The 17,646-nt window shown below is 43.3% G+C and overlaps 1 long non-coding RNA gene across 1 annotated transcript; it reads left to right on the top strand.

Moving 5' to 3' along the window:
- The first annotated feature begins 1,660 nt into the window (after window positions 1-1,660).
- Window positions 1,661-17,157, top strand: LOC149120356 (uncharacterized). The gene is made up of 4 exons (XR_016225591.1): window positions 1,661-2,101; window positions 4,138-4,265; window positions 14,705-15,008; window positions 17,062-17,157. It is a non-coding gene; the product is annotated as an uncharacterized LOC149120356 (long non-coding RNA).
- The last annotated feature ends 489 nt before the right edge of the window (window positions 17,158-17,646 follow it).

The following is a 17,646-nucleotide window of genomic DNA, read 5'->3' as shown; positions in this document are numbered from 1 at the left end:
GAGAGAATCTTCAATTCCCTACTTCACTCCTAAGATAACCACAATGACTGGCACTGGGCTAGCCCGAAATCAGGAGCCAGGAGCTTCATCTGGGTATTCCACGTGGGTAGCATGGGCCCAATTACCTGGGCCATCTTCTACTGCTTTTCCCAAACCATTAGTGTGGAGCTGGTTGAGAAGTGGGGGAGATGGGACAAATAAGTGACTTTACAGCACCATATCTGATTTATTTATTTATTTATTTATTTATTTTGACAGACAGAGTTAGACAGTGAGAGAGAGACAGAGAGAAAAGTCTTCCTTCCGTTGGTTCACCCCCCAAATGGCTGCTAAGGCTGGCGCTCTGCGCCGATCTGAAGCCAGGAGCCAGGTGCTTCTCCTGGTCTCCCATGGGGTGCAGGGCCCAAGCATTTGGGCCATCCTCCACTGCACTCCTGGGCCACAGCAGAGAGCTGGCCTGGAAGAGGGGCAACCAGGACAGAATCTGGCGCCCCGACTGGGACTAGAACCCGGGGTGCCGGCGAATTCAATGAACTAATGAGAAATAGTTTGACCTTGAAATTTTAATTATGATATATATACCTTCTTTGTGATACACTATTATATGTTTATTTGGAGTTACTTTTATGAAAAGAAAAGGAAAGTTTTTTCTTAGCACGCAGATCTATTTTAAGGGACTTAAAGGAAGACTTAGACTCCAATACCATAGTACTGGGGGACTTTAACACTCCACTCTCAGAAATAGACAGATCATCCGGACAGAAGATCAACAAGGAAACAGCAGATTTAATCGACACTATTGCCCAAATGGATCTAACAGATATCTACAGAACTTTCAATCCTACATCTAAAGACTTTACATACTTCTCAGCAGTGCATGGAACCATCTCTAGGATTGACCACATACTAGGCCATAAAGCAAGTCTCAGCAAATTTAAAAGAATTAGAATCATACCATGCAGCTTCTCAGACCACAGCGGGATGAAGCTGGAAATTAGCAACTCAGGAAACCCCAGGAAGTATACAAACACATGGAGACTGAACAACATGCTCCTGAATGAACACTGGGTCATTCAAGAAATCAAAACAGAAATCAGAAACTTTCTGGAAGTAAATCAGGATAACAATACAGCATACCAAAACTTATGGGATACGGCAAAAGCAGTGTTAAGAGGAAAGTTTATAGCAGTAGGTGCCTATATCAAGAAATTGGAAATGCACCAAATAAATGAGCTTTCAGCGCATCTCAAGGACCTAGAAAATCTGCAGCAAACCAGACTCAAATCTAGTAGGAGAAGAGAAATAATTAAAATCAGAGAAGAAATCAACAGGATTGAATCCAAAAAAAAAACAACAACAACAAAAACAAAAAAAACATTACAAAAAATCAGCCAAGCAAAGAGCAGGTTTTTTGAAAAAATAAACAAAATTGACACACCATTGTCCCAACTAACTAAAAAAAGATCCAAATCAATAAAATCAGAGATGAAAAAGGAAACATAACAACAGACACCACGGAAATAAAAAGAATCATCAGAAATTACTACAAGGACCTGTATGCCAGCAAACAGGGAAACCTATCAGAAATGGATAGATTCCTGGACACATGCAACCTACCTAAATTGAACCAGGAAGACATAGAAAACCTAAACAGACCCAAAACTGAGAAAGAAATTGAAACCGTAATAAAGGCACTCCCAACAAAGAAAAGCTCAGAAACGAAATGGCTTATTTCACAAAGTGTAACGTCTTACAGTTGCATTCTTTTTTTTTTTTTTTTTTTTTTTGCAAACCACAGGATTTTTTTGCACCAGAAAAGGTTACTTACCTGGAGCACACCGGAGATCCACATAGGCCGGCTACCTCAAGGCTGGAGCCATGACAGCTGTCAGCCACTACTTTGAGGCTGCCTGGCCACTTCCGGTGCCGCTGTGCTCACTGGGAGGAAGAGGCGGGTCCTAGATGGCTGGCGCTTGCGCAGTCGGCTGGTGGAGAGCAAGACCGTGTGTCCGGTGGTGCGGCGAGTTGTCGGCTGCCGGAGTTATCCGCTGATGGCAGCGTTGTCGGTGGCGGTGCTGGCCCGGAGAGTGCGGGAGTGAAGGTGAGTTTTCCTTATGAAATATTAAGAGGCCTGCGACCTCGTGTTGGGGGGAGGGGGTTGTGGCGACTCGGAGCAGTGTAGACACTCAGGTCCTCAGGCTGGCGGCCATGGGCGTGGGCGGCTTAGCTGTGGGAGGCGGAGAAGCGGGTGGCTGGGCTCGCGCTGGAGGACAGGACTGCGGGTTACCAGGTATGTTTATTTGTAACCTGCGACTTAGTTATTTAGTCAGTTCCAGCAGTGTTTCTGGTGGGTGTTTCAGTTTTCATTGATTTTTATGACTCTTTCTAGGATGTCCGTGTCTTCTGGATTTAACTTAGTAGGTCACGTGTACTTGTTATCCAGGGATTTCTCCATTTCTTCCTGCTAACATACAGTACTGAATAGCAATTTCTTTTGAAACCTTGTGTTTCAGTGATGTTGGTTAGAATGTCTGCTTTTTTGTCTGTAATTTTATTTACTGGAGTTTTTATCTTTTTTGTTAGTCTGGTTAGAAGATTATGTACTTTTTAAAATTTTATATCAGGTAAGCAAATTTCATGTATTTTTATATACAGATTCAAAACATACTGATACTTCTTCCCATGCTACCATCTCTCAAGCCTACACTCCCAGCCACCTTCTTCTTCCCTCTCTTTCCCCTCTCTTAATTTTTATAATTATCTATTTTCAGTTAACTATATATTCATATGATTAAGTAGAAGTGTTCAACAAGAAGTATGAAGAAAAAAACACTGGTCTTTAAAAGTGAGACAAGAACTATAAAAAACCGTCTTATTTCAGCATGTCAGTCTCTCTCCTACACAATACATTTAGGTACGCCTAGTTACCACAAATCAGGGAAAAATACATCATTTGTCCTTTGGGGGCTGGCTTATTTCACTAAATATACAGGTTTCCAGTTACATCCATTTTGTTGCTAAAGACAGCGTTTCTGTGTTCCTGAATGAGTGGTATTTACATTCCCACCACAGTGAGTGGATCAGGGTACCATATTCCCCACTTCCTCAGCGGCATTTATTGTTGTTGATTTCTGTATGAGAGCCATTCTGAATGTGGTGTGGTGAAACCTCATTGCCACTTTGATTTGCATTTCCTTGATGGGTAGTGATTCTGAGAATTTTTTCACGTGTCTGTTGGCCATATGAAATTCCTCTCTTGAAACGTGCCTGTTCCAGTTCTATGCCCATTTCTTAACTGCGTTTTTTGTGTTGCTGTTGAGCTCTTTGTAGATTGTGGATATTAATCTTTTCTCAGTTTCATAGTTTGCAGATTATTTTCTCCCATTCATTCTGCTGTCTCTTCACTTTGCTGAGTGTTTCTTTTGCAGCGCAGAAGCTTCTCAGCTTGATGGAATGCCGTTTGTTTCTGTTTCTGCTTTTCTTGCTGTGCTTCTGCTGTCTTTTCCCAGAAATCTTTGCCTATGCCAGTGTCTTTCAGTTTTCCCCATGTTCTCTAGTAATATGATGAGATTGGGTTTTGGATGTTGTTCCTTGAACTACTTTTGTTTGCTTTTTGTATAAAGTGTATGGTATGGAACATCTTTCATAGTTTGCATGTGGAGGTCCAGTTCTCTCAGGACCATTTTTCAAAGAAACTGTCCCTTGTACCTGGGATTAATCTTTAGCTCCTTCTTCAAAGATAAATTGATTGTAGATGTGTGCATTATTGCAGGTGTTTATTTTCTGTTCCATTGTTCTATATGTCATTTTTTTGATTATACCGGTTGTTTTGATTGTAACTGCCCTGTTCTGTGTCTTGCAATCTGTTATTGCGATGCTTCGAGTTTTGTCAATGTTGTATAAGATTGCTTTCACTATTCGGATGTTCTGTGTTTTCATATGAATTTTAGCATTGTTTTCTCTCCATCTGGGCAAAGTGTTATTTGACCTTTGGTTAGGATCCCATTGTGTCTGTAAATTGCTTATGGTAGAATGGATATTTGCATTATGTTGATTTGCCAATGAGTGGGCACAGATGATTTTTCCATTTTAAGTGTCCTCTTCTGTTTATTTAATGTTTATTAATTTTCATTGTAGACATCTTCATGGATATGAAACTGGACACACGAGTTGATGAAGTTCAGCTACTGGGTTCTTCCATTTCTGGGGACTGCTTGGCTTCCTGCTAAACCCAGCTTTGGCTTTTTCCTGGGGAGGAGCAACTGGTGAGCAGATGTGGCTGCACGTATGTACGCGGCGGCCTTGGGGCCCAAGGGAAAGAGAAGGGAAGGGACACCATGGTCCCTGGGGCTGGGCTGGCCACGTGACAGTGAAGTTGACTTTCATCCCGTGACAGGGAGGGTCAAATCGAGTAGCCCCAGAGGTTGGAGTGAAAGAAATGTGGGGGGCCAGTGGGGTAGAGGAAAGGTGCAGTGAGGACAGGGGCATGTAGGATGTTGGGGGATGAGTTCCCCCAAGTTTTGTAGTGGATCAGGGGCCAAAGAACATGGTAAAAGGGGAAATATTGGGGCATCCAGGCAATGTGAGGGAGACCTGGGAGGAGAAGTGTGTGCTGTTGCCTCAGAGTAGGAAACACAAAAAGTCTGGTTTGGAGAGACATGGAAATAAAAGGTTGGGTTTTAGAATTCATAGATAAGGGGCCGGCACCGCGGCTCAATAGGCTAATCCTCCGCCTAGCGGCGCCGGCACACCGGGTTCTAGTCCCGGTCGGGGCGCCGGATTCTGTCCCGGTTGCCCCTCTTCCAGGCCAGCCCTCTGCTGTGGCCAGGGAGTGCAGTGGAGGATGGCCCAGGTGCTTGGGCCCTGCACCCCATGGGAGACCAGGAAAAGCACCTGGCACCTGGCTCCTGGCTCCTGCCATCGGATCAGCGCGGTGCGCCGGCCGCAGCGCGCCGGCCGCGCCGGCCATTGGAGGGTGAACCAACGGCAAAGGAAGACCTTTCTCTCTGTCTCTCTCTCTCACTGTCCACTCTGCCTGTCAAAAAAAAAAATAAAATAAAAAATAAAAAAAAAAGAATTCATAGATAAGGATGACAAGATTGCAAGGAATCTCTGCTGGGGGGCTGTTAAGGGTTAGATGCCACGGATGAACTTAGGACATGCATGGCACTTGGGAGTTGGGAGCTGAAATCAGGTAATTTCTATGTGTCATCATCCTATGAGAGATAGGGAAATGGAAGGATGGTATGGAGGAAGTCAGGTGACTTTCAGCAGAATTGTAACAAGAAGGAGGTGTTAGGTCAACTTGTAAGAACTAGTGGAGTATCAGAGTGTTAGTCCCGGGAGAGGGTCAGGGGAGCAACCTTAGGAAAAGTGAGGGAAGGGAGATGGGGGGCCGGTAGAGGGAACTTTCAGAAGGGATGGGGAATAGAAGCTGAGTTCATCAGGGAATTCAGATACATCTGCAGAACACTATGAGATGGAGAAGATGTTATCTGAAAGAAAACTGGGTTGTTAAGGGGCTTGGGAACATGGAGACCCTGTCATAGGCTGGGAATGAAGTTTGTGGCTTGTAGTCAGCTTGTAGGAGTCAGAATTCTGGCAGAGGACCCTCTTGGTAAATGTGTGCTTCTTGGCTTTCAAATGTGTCTGTTATGTGCTCACATTCATTCTAGTCATTTAAGATAATACTGCATGCTTCCTGAGGGTGCTTGAAAAAGTATGTGGAAAGAGGGTGTTTGTCGTGATGGGTGTTTTTCATATCCTCCTAGGTTGCTGTGCGTGAAAGCTCCTGCTTTCATCGTGTTATTGTTCTTATTATTTTAGGGGGCTAAGGATAGCTTGAGTCCTGCAGGACTGAAACAGAAAGAATATGGTTATGAGCTCTTTGAATAGATTCCCAATTTGTTGGAATGCATATTCGGGATACTTCCTATTCTATGATTTTTTTTTTTTGCCACCTCAGATATTTCCAGTTGCTTTTAGATTCCCTAAACTGTGTCTTTGTGTCAGACTGTGACATTTATTAGGAAGGTGCATTTTTCCTTAAATGTTACTTAAGTGATGTGTCATTCTTAACAATGCAGTGTTATTTAGGGTATTTTTGAGTAACATGTTCAGAATTATATAGCTTACTCTTTTTTAGAGATTTATTTTATTTATTTGAAAGAGTTACAGAAAGAGCTAGAGACAGAGAGAGGTCTTCCATCTGCTGGTTCACTCCCCATATGGCTGCAATGACTGGAGCTGGGCCAATCCGAAGCCAGAAGCTAGGAGCTTCTTCCGGGTCTCCCACATGCGTGCAGGGACCCAAGGACTTGGGCCATCTTCTACTGTTTCCCAGGCCATAGCAGGGAGCTGAATCAGAAGAGGAGCAGCTGGGACTAGAACCAGTGCACATATGGGACGCCAGTGCTTCAGGCCATGGCTTTAACCTACTGCACCACAGCACCTGCCTCTATAGCTTACTCTTACTTTTAGATTATTTCTACAGAAACATTTTCTTATATCATTTTTATAAAAGTCCTAGAATTTTTCACATACACAATTTTACTAATGTGCACGATGTGTCTTTCATTTTCTCTGTAGTGTGAGTGCTTATTTTTTCTATAGGTTCCCATTAAACATTGATATTGTGTCCAATGGATGTGTGTATATGTTTAAGGGTAATAAATTCTTCAATATAATTTATAGACTGATTTAAGAATAAATCCATATTCCCTTTTCTCTGCTCTCCTTCCAATGCTGTCTCTCCCAGAGTCCCCCTCCATCCTCCCCTTCTTTCTTTCCTCGTTTCCTTCCTTTTTGTTCCCTCTATCTTTAGATAATATATTTTAAATTCATATTACAGTAATAAGGCTAATTAGTTTAAGAAGTAAGAACAGGTGGGCTGGTGCTGTGGCATCCCTCAGGAGAGTTGATTCAAGTCCTGTCTACTCCATCTCTCATCCAGCTCCAACCCTGGGAAAGCAGCAGAGAACGGCCCAAAGTCTTGGTTCTCTGCATCCATGTGGGAGACCCAGAAGAAGCTCCTGGCTCCTGGCTTCTTCTTGGCTCAGCCCAGGTTGTTGTGCTCATTTGGGGGGTGAACCAGCAGATGGAAGATCTCTATCTCTATCTCTCCCCTCCCCATCCACCTCTCTCCCTGGTTTCTCTTCCTTTCATCAATTTCTGCAAGGCATAATGTTAGTCCATGTTATATTCACAGGCTTACTTAACCACTGACCATAGTATTCATCAGGTGAAAGGTAGGGTGGGCAGTGTTGCATGTGAGCTGTGTAGTGATCTTTTTTCAAAAAAATATATTTTCTTAAGTGGCAGAGATGCAGAGAGGGAAACACAGAGATAGAGGTCTTCCATCTACTGGTTTGCTCCTGAAATGGCCACAGGGCCCATTGCTGGGCCGATCCAAAGCCAGGAGCCAGGAGCTTCTCCCAGGTCTCCCACATGGAGACTACATTCAGTAAGAGTGGTATAAGGGACATCCTTGTGTTGTTACATGTTTGACAAAATGCTTTCACATTTTCCCCATCCAGCATGACATTGGCTGCTGGTTTGTCATACATAGCCTTTATGATTTTGATATGTATTCCTTCTGAGTATATTTTGTATAGTTTTAAAAATCATTTCTTATTCTATTGTTATCTTTGTATCTAATTAGATGATAATGTGGTTTTTCAAAAGATTTATTTCATTTGTTTGCAAGAATTATATAGAGAGATAGAGGTATAGCAAGAGCAAAAGAGAGGGAGGGAGGGAGAGATTTCTTATTCTATTGATATCTTTGTATCTAATTAGATGATAATGTGTTTTTTCAAAAGATTTATTTCATTTGTTTGCAAGAATTATATATATAGAGAGAGGTAGAGCAAGAGCAAAAGAGAGGGAGGGAGGGAGAGAGGTCTACTATTTGCTAGTTCATTCCCCAAAAGACCTTGATGGCCAAACTGAGTCAATATGAAGTCAGGATCCAGAACCTTCTTCCAGGTCTCCCATGTGGCTGCCGGGGCCCAACTCATTGGGACATCCTCCGCCACTTTCCCAGGCACGTTAGGAGGGAGCTGGACTGGAAGTGGAGCAGCCTGGACGCTAAATGGCACCCATATGAGATGCCGGCATTGTGTTGTGGTTTTAACCCACTGTAACACAGCGCCAGCCCAGACAATGTGGTTTTATTCTTCCATTATTTTGATATAATTTATCATGTATATTCATTTTCAAATGTGGAACATCATGGCATTTCTGAGATAAATTCCAATTGAAGGTTTTGTGTGAGCTTCAGCATGTGATTTTGTTTTTGTTAGGCTAGAATTTTGTTGAGAATCTTTGCATCTTTTTCATTATGGATATAGGCCAGCAGTTTTCTTTGTATTTCATGTTTTGTTATCTTTTGGGGTCAAAGTAATGCTGGCCTCACAAAAAGTGTTTGTTAGAGTGGAATCCTATTCCATCCAGTTCATTATTTTGAAATAGTTGGAAAAGTATTGGAGTTGCTTTTTAAATCTTCAAGCTCCTTGGTTACCAATATTATTCAAAGGTATTGAAATTTTAGTAGCTATTGTGAATATAATGGATCTTCAAAGTTGTTTCTCAGCCCTGATATTGTGTGTATACAAATTCTATTGATTTGTGTGTTGATTTTATATCCTGCCATTTTTCCAAACTCTATTATGAATTGTAATAGTGGAGTCTCTTGGTTCCCCCATTTATAAAATCATGACATTTTGAAGGTGGGATGGTTTGACTTCTCCTTCCTAATTTGTATCCATTTGATTTCTTTTTCTTGCCTAATGGCTCTGTCTAAAACTTCCAGAACTATATTGAATAGCAATAATGAGGGTGCATCCTTGTCTGATTCCAGATCGTAGTTGGGAATGCTTCCAACTTGTCCCCATTCATAAGATGCTATCATTCGGTTTGACATAAATAGCCTTGAGTATGTCGAGGAATGTTCTTTCTACTGTCAATTTGCCTAAGGTTTTCTTTCAGAAAGGCTTTTGCGTTTTTTCCAGATGTTTTCATCTATTGAAATAATCATTTTTTTTAATATTTATGTAATGGAAAGGCAGAGTTACAGAGTGAGGGAGAGAGATTTTCCAAGAATTTACAATTCATTGGTAAACAGGACATTGTAGCAATTCCTGATGGTTGTTTTTATTTCTTGGGTTTCTATTATTACAGTTTGTTTTTCCTTTCTGATTTTACTGATTGGGGTCTTGTTCCTGTTGTTTTGTTTGTTTTGGAGATTTTCAGCAATTTTGAAAAAATATTTTTTAACCAGATTTTCATATCAGTGATCTGATATGAACAGCAGCCTGTTCCCAGGGACAAAGTGATGAGTGACTGAGTCACCTACAATTGTGACATAAGGGGAGGGGCTAGGAAACGACCAAGAGAAGACAGTGCAGGTGTTCTCATAAGATACTGTTTTTTATTTAAGATATCCGAATTCCACGCAATTCATAAATGCAATATAAGTGCACAGTGATTGTCCCCACCCTACCTCCCTGTCCGGGGCACAACACATCGTGCACTTGGTTGTCAGACACCGGACAGCAGCCCCGGCTCCGACCAGGCCAAGGATGCTGGGCAGGTATCCGCCATTCAGTACCCTGACCACGGGCAGTTTGGCAGAGCTGTGCACCATGTGGGAGTGGCTGGGTATCAGCCCGGAGGTCTAGAGAGCTGCACACTGCCCTGAGCTTCTGGTGGGCTGGATTGGGAGCAACAGTGCCCTTGGAGTGCACATGATCGTAATGAGCACAGGGCAAGCATGTCACGCTGGGGATCAGGCCGCTGCCCCTGGTTCACCAAGGCAGTGCGGCCTCTTCTGCTGACGCTATGTATCCTGGGAGGAAGGGGCGGGTGTTAGGCGCAGTAGGCCTCGGGAAGAGTAAGCGATATCTGCAGCAGTGTCGTTGTCGGCTGGCGGTGGCATTGGCGAGAGCGGTACGGTAGGCTTGGAAGTGCGGGAGGGATTTGCTGTGTTTAAGCTTACGGGACAGACAGATGCCCAGGGCCTGCCTCAAAGGAGCTGGGATCCGAGGGCTTCCCAGCGGCCTTCTCCCCCCAAATCCACAGGTTCAGAGGCAGTGGGGTGGGCAGGGGCTCAGGTGTGAGGAAGCCTTGACGCAGCTGTCTGCCTCCCCTCCCCCCTCCTGGAGGACACGGATGTGCCCCTGTACCCAGAGTGGACACTGACCCTCAGCTGCCGGGCAGTCTTGCTCTTCTGGAGACTCTCCACTTCCTGTCATCAGTTCATGGACATCAGGTTTGAGTCCATGTCTTAGCTGTTGTGAACAGAGCTACAGTACACGTGGAGGTACAGATAACCCTTTCGAATCTGCTGAGTTCATTTCCTAGGGGTAAATCACCAGGAGAGGGATTGCTGAGTCATATGGTAGATTTATTTTCAGCTTTATGAGGTATCTCCATACTGTCTTCTGCAATGGCTTCCCCAGGTTACATTTCCACCAACAGTGTATTAGGGTAGCATACTGCCAGATCCTCGGCAGCAGTTATCGTTTGTTGATTTCTGTATGAGAGCCATTAGCCTGTGGTGCGGTGAAACCTCATTGTCATTTTGATTTGCATTTCCTTGATGGGTAGTGATTCTGAGAATTTTTCATGTGTATGTTGGCCATATGAATTTCCTCTCTTGAAACGTGCCTGTTCAAGTCCTTTGCCCATTTTTAAATGGAATTTTTGTTTTGTTGTTGTTGAGTTCCTTGAACTCTTTATAGATTGTGGATATTAATCCTTTATAAGTTTCATAGTTGGCAGATTATTTTCTCTTATTCATTTGGTTGCCTCTTCACTTTGCTCTTTTTAGATTTTGGATATTAATCTTTTTTTTTTTTGACAGGCAGAGTGGACAGTGAGAGAGACAGAGAGATAGGTCCTCCTTTTTCCATTTGTTCACCCCCAATTGGCTGCTGCAACCAGTGCACCGTGCTGCTCCAAAGCCAAGAGCCAGGTGCTTCTCCTGATCTCCCATGTGGGTGCAGGGTCCAAGGACTTGGGCCGTCCTCCACTGCACTCCCAGGCCACAGCACAGAACTGGCCTGGAAGAGGAGCAACAGGGACAGAATCTGGCGCTCCGACTGGGACTAGAACCCAGAGTGCTAGTGCCACAGGCGGAGGATTAGCCTATTGAGCCACTGCGCCAGCCTGGATATTAATCTTTTATCAGTTTCATAGTTAGCAAATATTTTCTCCTGTTCTTGCAGTTGCCTCTTTACTTTGCTGAGTATTCCTTTTGTAGTGCAGAAGCTTCTTAGCTTGATGGAAGCATGTTTGTCTGTTTCTGCTTTTATTACTTGTGCTACTGGCATCTTTTCCCAGAAATCTTTATCTACACCAATGTCTATCAGTTTTCCCAATGTTCTCTAGTAATTTGATGAAATTGAGTTTTAGATTTTGTTCCTTGATGTGTTTTAGTTGCTTTTTGTATAAGATGTATGGTATGGAACTTCTTTCATAGTTCTACATGTGGAGGTCCAGTTTACTCAGGACCAGTTTTTGAAGAAACTGTCCTTGGAACCTGGGATTGATCTTTAGCTCCTTCTTCAAAGATAGATTAGTTGTAGATGTGTGCATTATTTCATGTGTTTCTTTTCTGTTCCATTGTTCTATATGTCTTTTTTTTTTTGCCTATACCAAGCTCTTTTGATTGTAACTGTCCTGTATAGGGTATTTTAAAAAACAGATTTATTTAGTTGAAAGGCAGATTGACACAGAGAGAGAGAGATCTGGGGCTGGCACTGTGGCACAGATTAATACTCTGCCTGTGGTGTCGGTCTCCCATATGGGTGCCAGTTCTAGTCCTGGTGCTCCTCTTCCAATCCAGCTCTCTGCTATGGCCTGGGAGAGCAGTGGAAGATGGTTCAAGTAGTTCAAGTCCTTGGGCCCCTGCACCCGTGTGGGAGACCCAGAAGAAGCTCCTGGCTCCTGGCTTTGGATCAGTGCAGCTTTGGCTGTTGCAGACATTTGGGGAGTGAACCAACAGATGGAAGACCTCTCTGTCTCTCCTTCTCACTGTCTGTGACTCTACCTTTCAAATAAATAATAAAATCTTTAAAAAAAATGAAAATCCAAATAATGCTTAAAAAAAAAGAGATCTTCCATGTGCTGGTTCACTCCCCAGATGGTCACAACAGCCAGGACTAGGACAGGCTGTAGCCAGGAACTACACCCAGGTCTCCCATGTGGGTGGCCAGGTTCTTGTACCCATCACCTGTTGTCTCCCAGGAAGCTGAAGAGGAAGGACTGGACCCCAGGCACAGGCATTCAAGGTGGCAGCTTAACCCACAGTGCCAGTGCCACCCCTAAATTTACCTCTTAATTCCATTTCCAACAAACTTGTTGAAATCCTCTTATACACTTCAGTTGTTCAGGTAGAGTCTGTGTACGTTTGCCATGGCAAACCCAGCAAACCAGCACACTAGGTCATGTGGTCTTTCTGTGTCTAATCCATGAAAGGACTGTCAGACTCATGTCCTCAGCGTCTGTGTTTTTTCCTTGGCTTTTTTAAAAGATTAATTTATGCTCTTTGAAAGGCAGAGTGATGGAGAGAGAGTGGGAAAGAGAGAGAGAGAAAGAGATCTCCCATCTGCTGCACTAGGCAAAAGTCAGGAGCCTGGAATTCCATGCAGACCTCCTGGATGCATGGCAGGGACCTAAGCACTTACTTGGGCCATCTTCTGCTGCTTTCCCAGGTGCATTAGCAGGGAACTGAATGGAAAGCAGAGCAGGCAGGACTCAGACTGGTACTTAATTGGGATGCCAGCATTGCCAGTGATGGCTTAACCCACTGCACCATAACCCTGGCCCCCTCAATGGTTTCCTGATGGCGCTCATGTGGATGTCAGCACCACAGGTGGAGGCTTAACTTAGTATGGCACACCACTGGTCCCAGAGAGAGAATCTTCAATTCCCTACTTCACTCCTAAGATAACCACAATGACTGGCACTGGGCTAGCCCGAAATCAGGAGCCAGGAGCTTCATCTGGGTATTCCACGTGGGTAGCATGGGCCCAATTACCTGGGCCATCTTCTACTGCTTTTCCCAAACCATTAGTGTGGAGCTGGTTGAGAAGTGGGGGAGATGGGACAAATAAGTGACTTTACAGCACCATATCTGATTTATTTATTTATTTATTTATTATTTATTTATTTATTTTGACAGACAGAGTTAGACAGTGAGAGAGAGACAGAGAGAAAGGTCTTCCTTCCGTTGGTTCACCCCCCAAATGGCTGCTAAGGCTGGCGCTCTGCGCCGATCTGAAGCCAGGAGCCAGATGCTTCTCCTGGTCTCCCATGTGGGTGCAGGGCCCAAGCACTTGGGCCATCCTCCACTGCACTCCCGGGCCACAGCAGAGAGCTGGCCTGGAAGAGGGGCAACTGGGACAGAATCTGGCGCCCCGACCAGGACTAGAACCCGGGGTGCCGGCGAATTCAATGAACTGATGAGAAATAGTTTGACCTTGAAATTTTAATTATGATATATATACCTTCTTTGTGATACACTATTATATGTTTATTTGGAGTTACTTTTATGAAAAGAAAAGGAAAGTTTTTTCTTAGCACGCAGATCTATTTTAAGGGACTTAAAGGAAGACTTAGACTCCAATACCATAGTACTGGGGGACTTTAACACTCCACTCTCAGAAATAGACAGATCATCCGGACAGAAGATCAACAAGGAGACAGCAGATTTAATCGACACTATTGCCCAAATGGATCTAACAGATATCTACAGAACTTTCAATCCTACATCTAAAGACTTTACATACTTCTCAGCAGTGCATGGAACCATCTCTAGGATTGACCACATACTAGGCCATAAAGCAAGTCTCAGCAAATTTAAAAGAATTAGAATCATACCATGCAGCTTCTCAGACCACAGCGGGATGAAGCTGGAAATTAGCAACTCAGGAAACCCCAGAAAGTATGCAAACACATGGAGACTGAACAACATGCTCCTGAATGAACACTGGGTCATTCAAGAAATCAAAACTGAAATCAAAACCTTTCTGGAAGTAAATCAGGATAACAATACAGCATACCAAAACTTATGGGATACAGCAAAAGCAGTGTTGAGAGGCAAGTTTATAGCAGTAGGTGCCTATATCAAGAAATTGGAAATGCACCAAATAAATGAGCTTTCAGCGCATCTCAAGGACCTAAAAAATCTGCAGCAAACCAGACTCAAATCTAGTAGGAGAAGAGAAATAATTAAAATCAGAGAAGAAATCAACATGATTGAATCCAAAAAAAAAAAAAAAATTACAAAAAATCAGCCAAGCGAAGAGCAGGTTTTTTGAAAAAATAAACAAAATTGACACACCATTGTCCCAACTAACTAAAAAAAGACCCAAATCAATAAAATCAGAGATGAAAAAGGAAATGTAACAACAGACACCACAGAAATAAAAAGAATCATCAGAAATTACTACAAGGACTTGTATGCCAGCAAACAGGGAAACCTATCAGAAATGGATAGATTCCTGGACACATGCAACCTACCTAAATTGAACCAGGAAGACATAGAAAACCTAAACAGACCCAAAACTGAGAAAGAAATTGAAACCGTAATAAAGGCACTCCCAACAAAGAAAAGCTCAGAAACGAAATGGCTTATTTCACAAAGTGTAACGTCTTACAGTTGCATTCTTTTTTTTTTTTTTTTTTTTGCAAACCACAGGATTTTTTTGCACCAGAAAAGGTTACTTACCTGGAGCACACCGGAGATCCACATAGGCCGGCTACCTCAAGGCTGGAGCCATGACAGCTGTCAGCCACTACTTTGAGGCTGCCTGGCCACTTCCGGTGCCGCTGTGCTCACTGGGAGGAAGAGGCGGGTCCTAGATGGCTGGCGCTTGCGCAGTCGGCTGGTGGAGAGCAAGACCCTGTATCCGGCGGTGTTGGCGTGTTGTCCGCTGCCGGAGTTATCCGCTGATGGCAGCGTTGTTGGTGGCGGTGCTGGCCCGGAGAGTGCGGGAATGAAGGTGAGTTTTCCTTATGAAATAGTAAGAGGCCTGGGACCTCGTGTTGTGGGGGGGGGGCGGGGGTTGTGGCGCCTCGGAGCAGTGTAGACACTCAGGTCCTCAGGCTGGGCGGCCATGGGCGTGGGCGGCTCAGCTGTGGGAGGCGGAGAAGCAGGTGGCTGGGCTCGCGCTGGAGGACAGGACTGCGGGTTACCAGGTATGTTTATTTGTAACCTGCGACTTAGTTATTTAGTCAGTTCCAGCAGTGTTTCTGGTGGGTGTTTCAGTTTTCATTGATTTTTATGACTCTTTCTAGGATGTCCGTGTCTTCTGGATTTAACTTAGTAGGTCACGTGTACTTGTTATCCAGGGATTTCTCCATTTCTTCCTGGTTTTCCAGTTTGCTAACATACAGTACTGAATAGCAATTTCTTTTGAAACCTTGTGTTTCAGTGATGTTGGTTAGAATGTCTGCTTTTTTGTCTGTAATTTTATTTACTGGAGTTTTTATCTTTTTTGTTAGTCTGGTTAGAAGATTATGTACTTTTTAAAATTTTATATCAGGTAAGCAAATTTCATGTATTTTTATATACAGATTCAAAACATACTGATACTTCTTCCCATGCTACCATCCCTCAAGCCTACACTCCCAGCCGCCTTCTTCCTCCCTCTCTTGTTCCCACTCTTAATTCTTATAATTATCTATTTTCAGTTAACTATACATTCATATGATTAAGTAAAAGTGTTCAACAGGGAGTATGAAGAAAAAAACACTGGTCTTTAAAAGTGAGACAAGAACTAAAAAAACCATCTTATTTCAGCATGTCAGTCTCTCCTACACAATACATTTAGGTACACTTAGTTACCACAAATCAGGGAAAAATACATCATTTGTCCTTTGGGGGCTGGCTTATTTCACTAATTATACAAGTTTCCAGTTACATCCATTTTGTTGCTAAAGACAGCATTTCTGTGTTCCTGAATGAATGGTATTTACATTCCCACCACAGTGAGTGGATCAGGGTACCATATTCCCAATTCCTTAGCAGCATTTATTATTTGTTGATTTCTGTATGAGAGCCATTCTGCCTGTGGTGCGGTGAAACCTCATTGCCATTTTGATTTGCATTTCCTTGATGGCTAGTGATCCTCAGCATTTTTCACGTGTCTGTTGGCCATATTAATTTCCTCTCTTGAAACATGCCCGTTCAAGTTCTATGCCCATTTCTTAACTGCATTTTTTGTGTTGTTGTTGAGCTCTTTGTAGATTGTGGATATTAATCTTTTCTCAGTTTCATAGTTTGCAGATTATTTTCTCCCATTCATTATGCTGTCTCTTCACTTTGCTGAGTGTTTCTTTTGCAGCGCAGAAGCTTCTCAGCTTGATGGAATGCCGTTTGTTTCTGTTTCTGCTTTTCTTGCTGTGCTTCTGCTGTCTTTTCCCAGAAATCTTTGCCTATGCCAGTGTCTTTCAGTTTTCCCCGTGTTCTCTAGTAATATGATGAGATTGTGTTTTGGATGTTGTTCCTTGAACTACTTTTGTTGCTTTTTGTATAAGGTGTATGGTATGGAACATCTTTCATAGTTTGCATGTGGAGGTCCAGTTCTCTCAGGACCATTTTTCGAAGAAACTGTCCCTTGTACCTGGGATTAATCTTTAGCTCCTTCTTCCAAGATAAATTGATTGTAGATGTGTGCATTATTTCAGGTGTTTCTTTTCTGTTCCATTGTTCTATATGTCATTTTTTTTTGATTATACCAGTTGTTTTGATTGTAACTGCCCTGTTCTGTGTCTTGCAGTCTGTTATTGCGATGCTTCGAGTTTTGTACGTTGTATAAGATTGCTTTCACTATTCGGATGTTCTGTGTTTTCATATGAATTTTAGCATTGTTTTCTCTCCATCTGGGCAAAGTGTTATTTGACCTTTGGTTAGGATCCCATTGTATCTGTAAATTGCTTATGGTAGAATGGATATTTGCATTATGTTGATTTACTGATGAGTAGGCACGGATGATTTTTCCATTTTTGAGTGTCTTCTTCCCTTTCTTTAATGTTTATTAATTTTCATTGTAGACATCTTCATGGATATGAAACTGGACACACGAGTTGACGCTGAAGTTCATCTGCTGGGTAAGCTTCCATTTTTGGGAACTGCTCTGCTTCCTGGTAAAACCCCGCTGGGCCTTCACCCTGGACCGGAGCAACTGGTTAGTAGACATGGCTGCATCCTGTTGATGTCAGCCCTTGGGCCCAAGGGGAGAGAAGGGAAGGGAAGGAAACCCTGTGCCCAAGGGTTGGGTTTCCAGGCTGACAGCAAAGTGTATTTTCAACCTTTGTGAAGGAAGGTCCAGTGGTGGGAGCCCTATAGACATGTGGAGACAGAAATGTGGGGGTCTAGTGTTCCTAGAATAGAGGAACCTCAGAGACAGAGGTGAATAACCTGCTGGGGAATGAGTTCCCTGGAGTTTTGCAGAGAATTAAGGGCCAAACAACATGCTAAGAAGGGAAGACTGGGTCTCCAGGCAGTGGGAGGGAGACCTGGGAGGAAAACTGCATGTGTTGACTCAGAGTACAAAACATAAGAGTCTGGTTTGGAGAGACGTGGTAATAGTTGTTTGGGTTTTAGATTTTCAGGCTAATGACGATAGGATTGCAAGT

This window comes from Oryctolagus cuniculus, chromosome 19 (genome assembly GCF_051225735.1).
Source record: "Oryctolagus cuniculus isolate XC-2025 breed Fujian yellow rabbit chromosome 19, ASM5122573v1, whole genome shotgun sequence".
In the NCBI taxonomy this organism is placed as follows: Eukaryota; Metazoa; Chordata; class Mammalia; order Lagomorpha; family Leporidae; genus Oryctolagus; species Oryctolagus cuniculus.
Note: the sequence above shows the minus strand (reverse complement) of the source record. Positions and strands in the feature narration are given on the sequence as shown.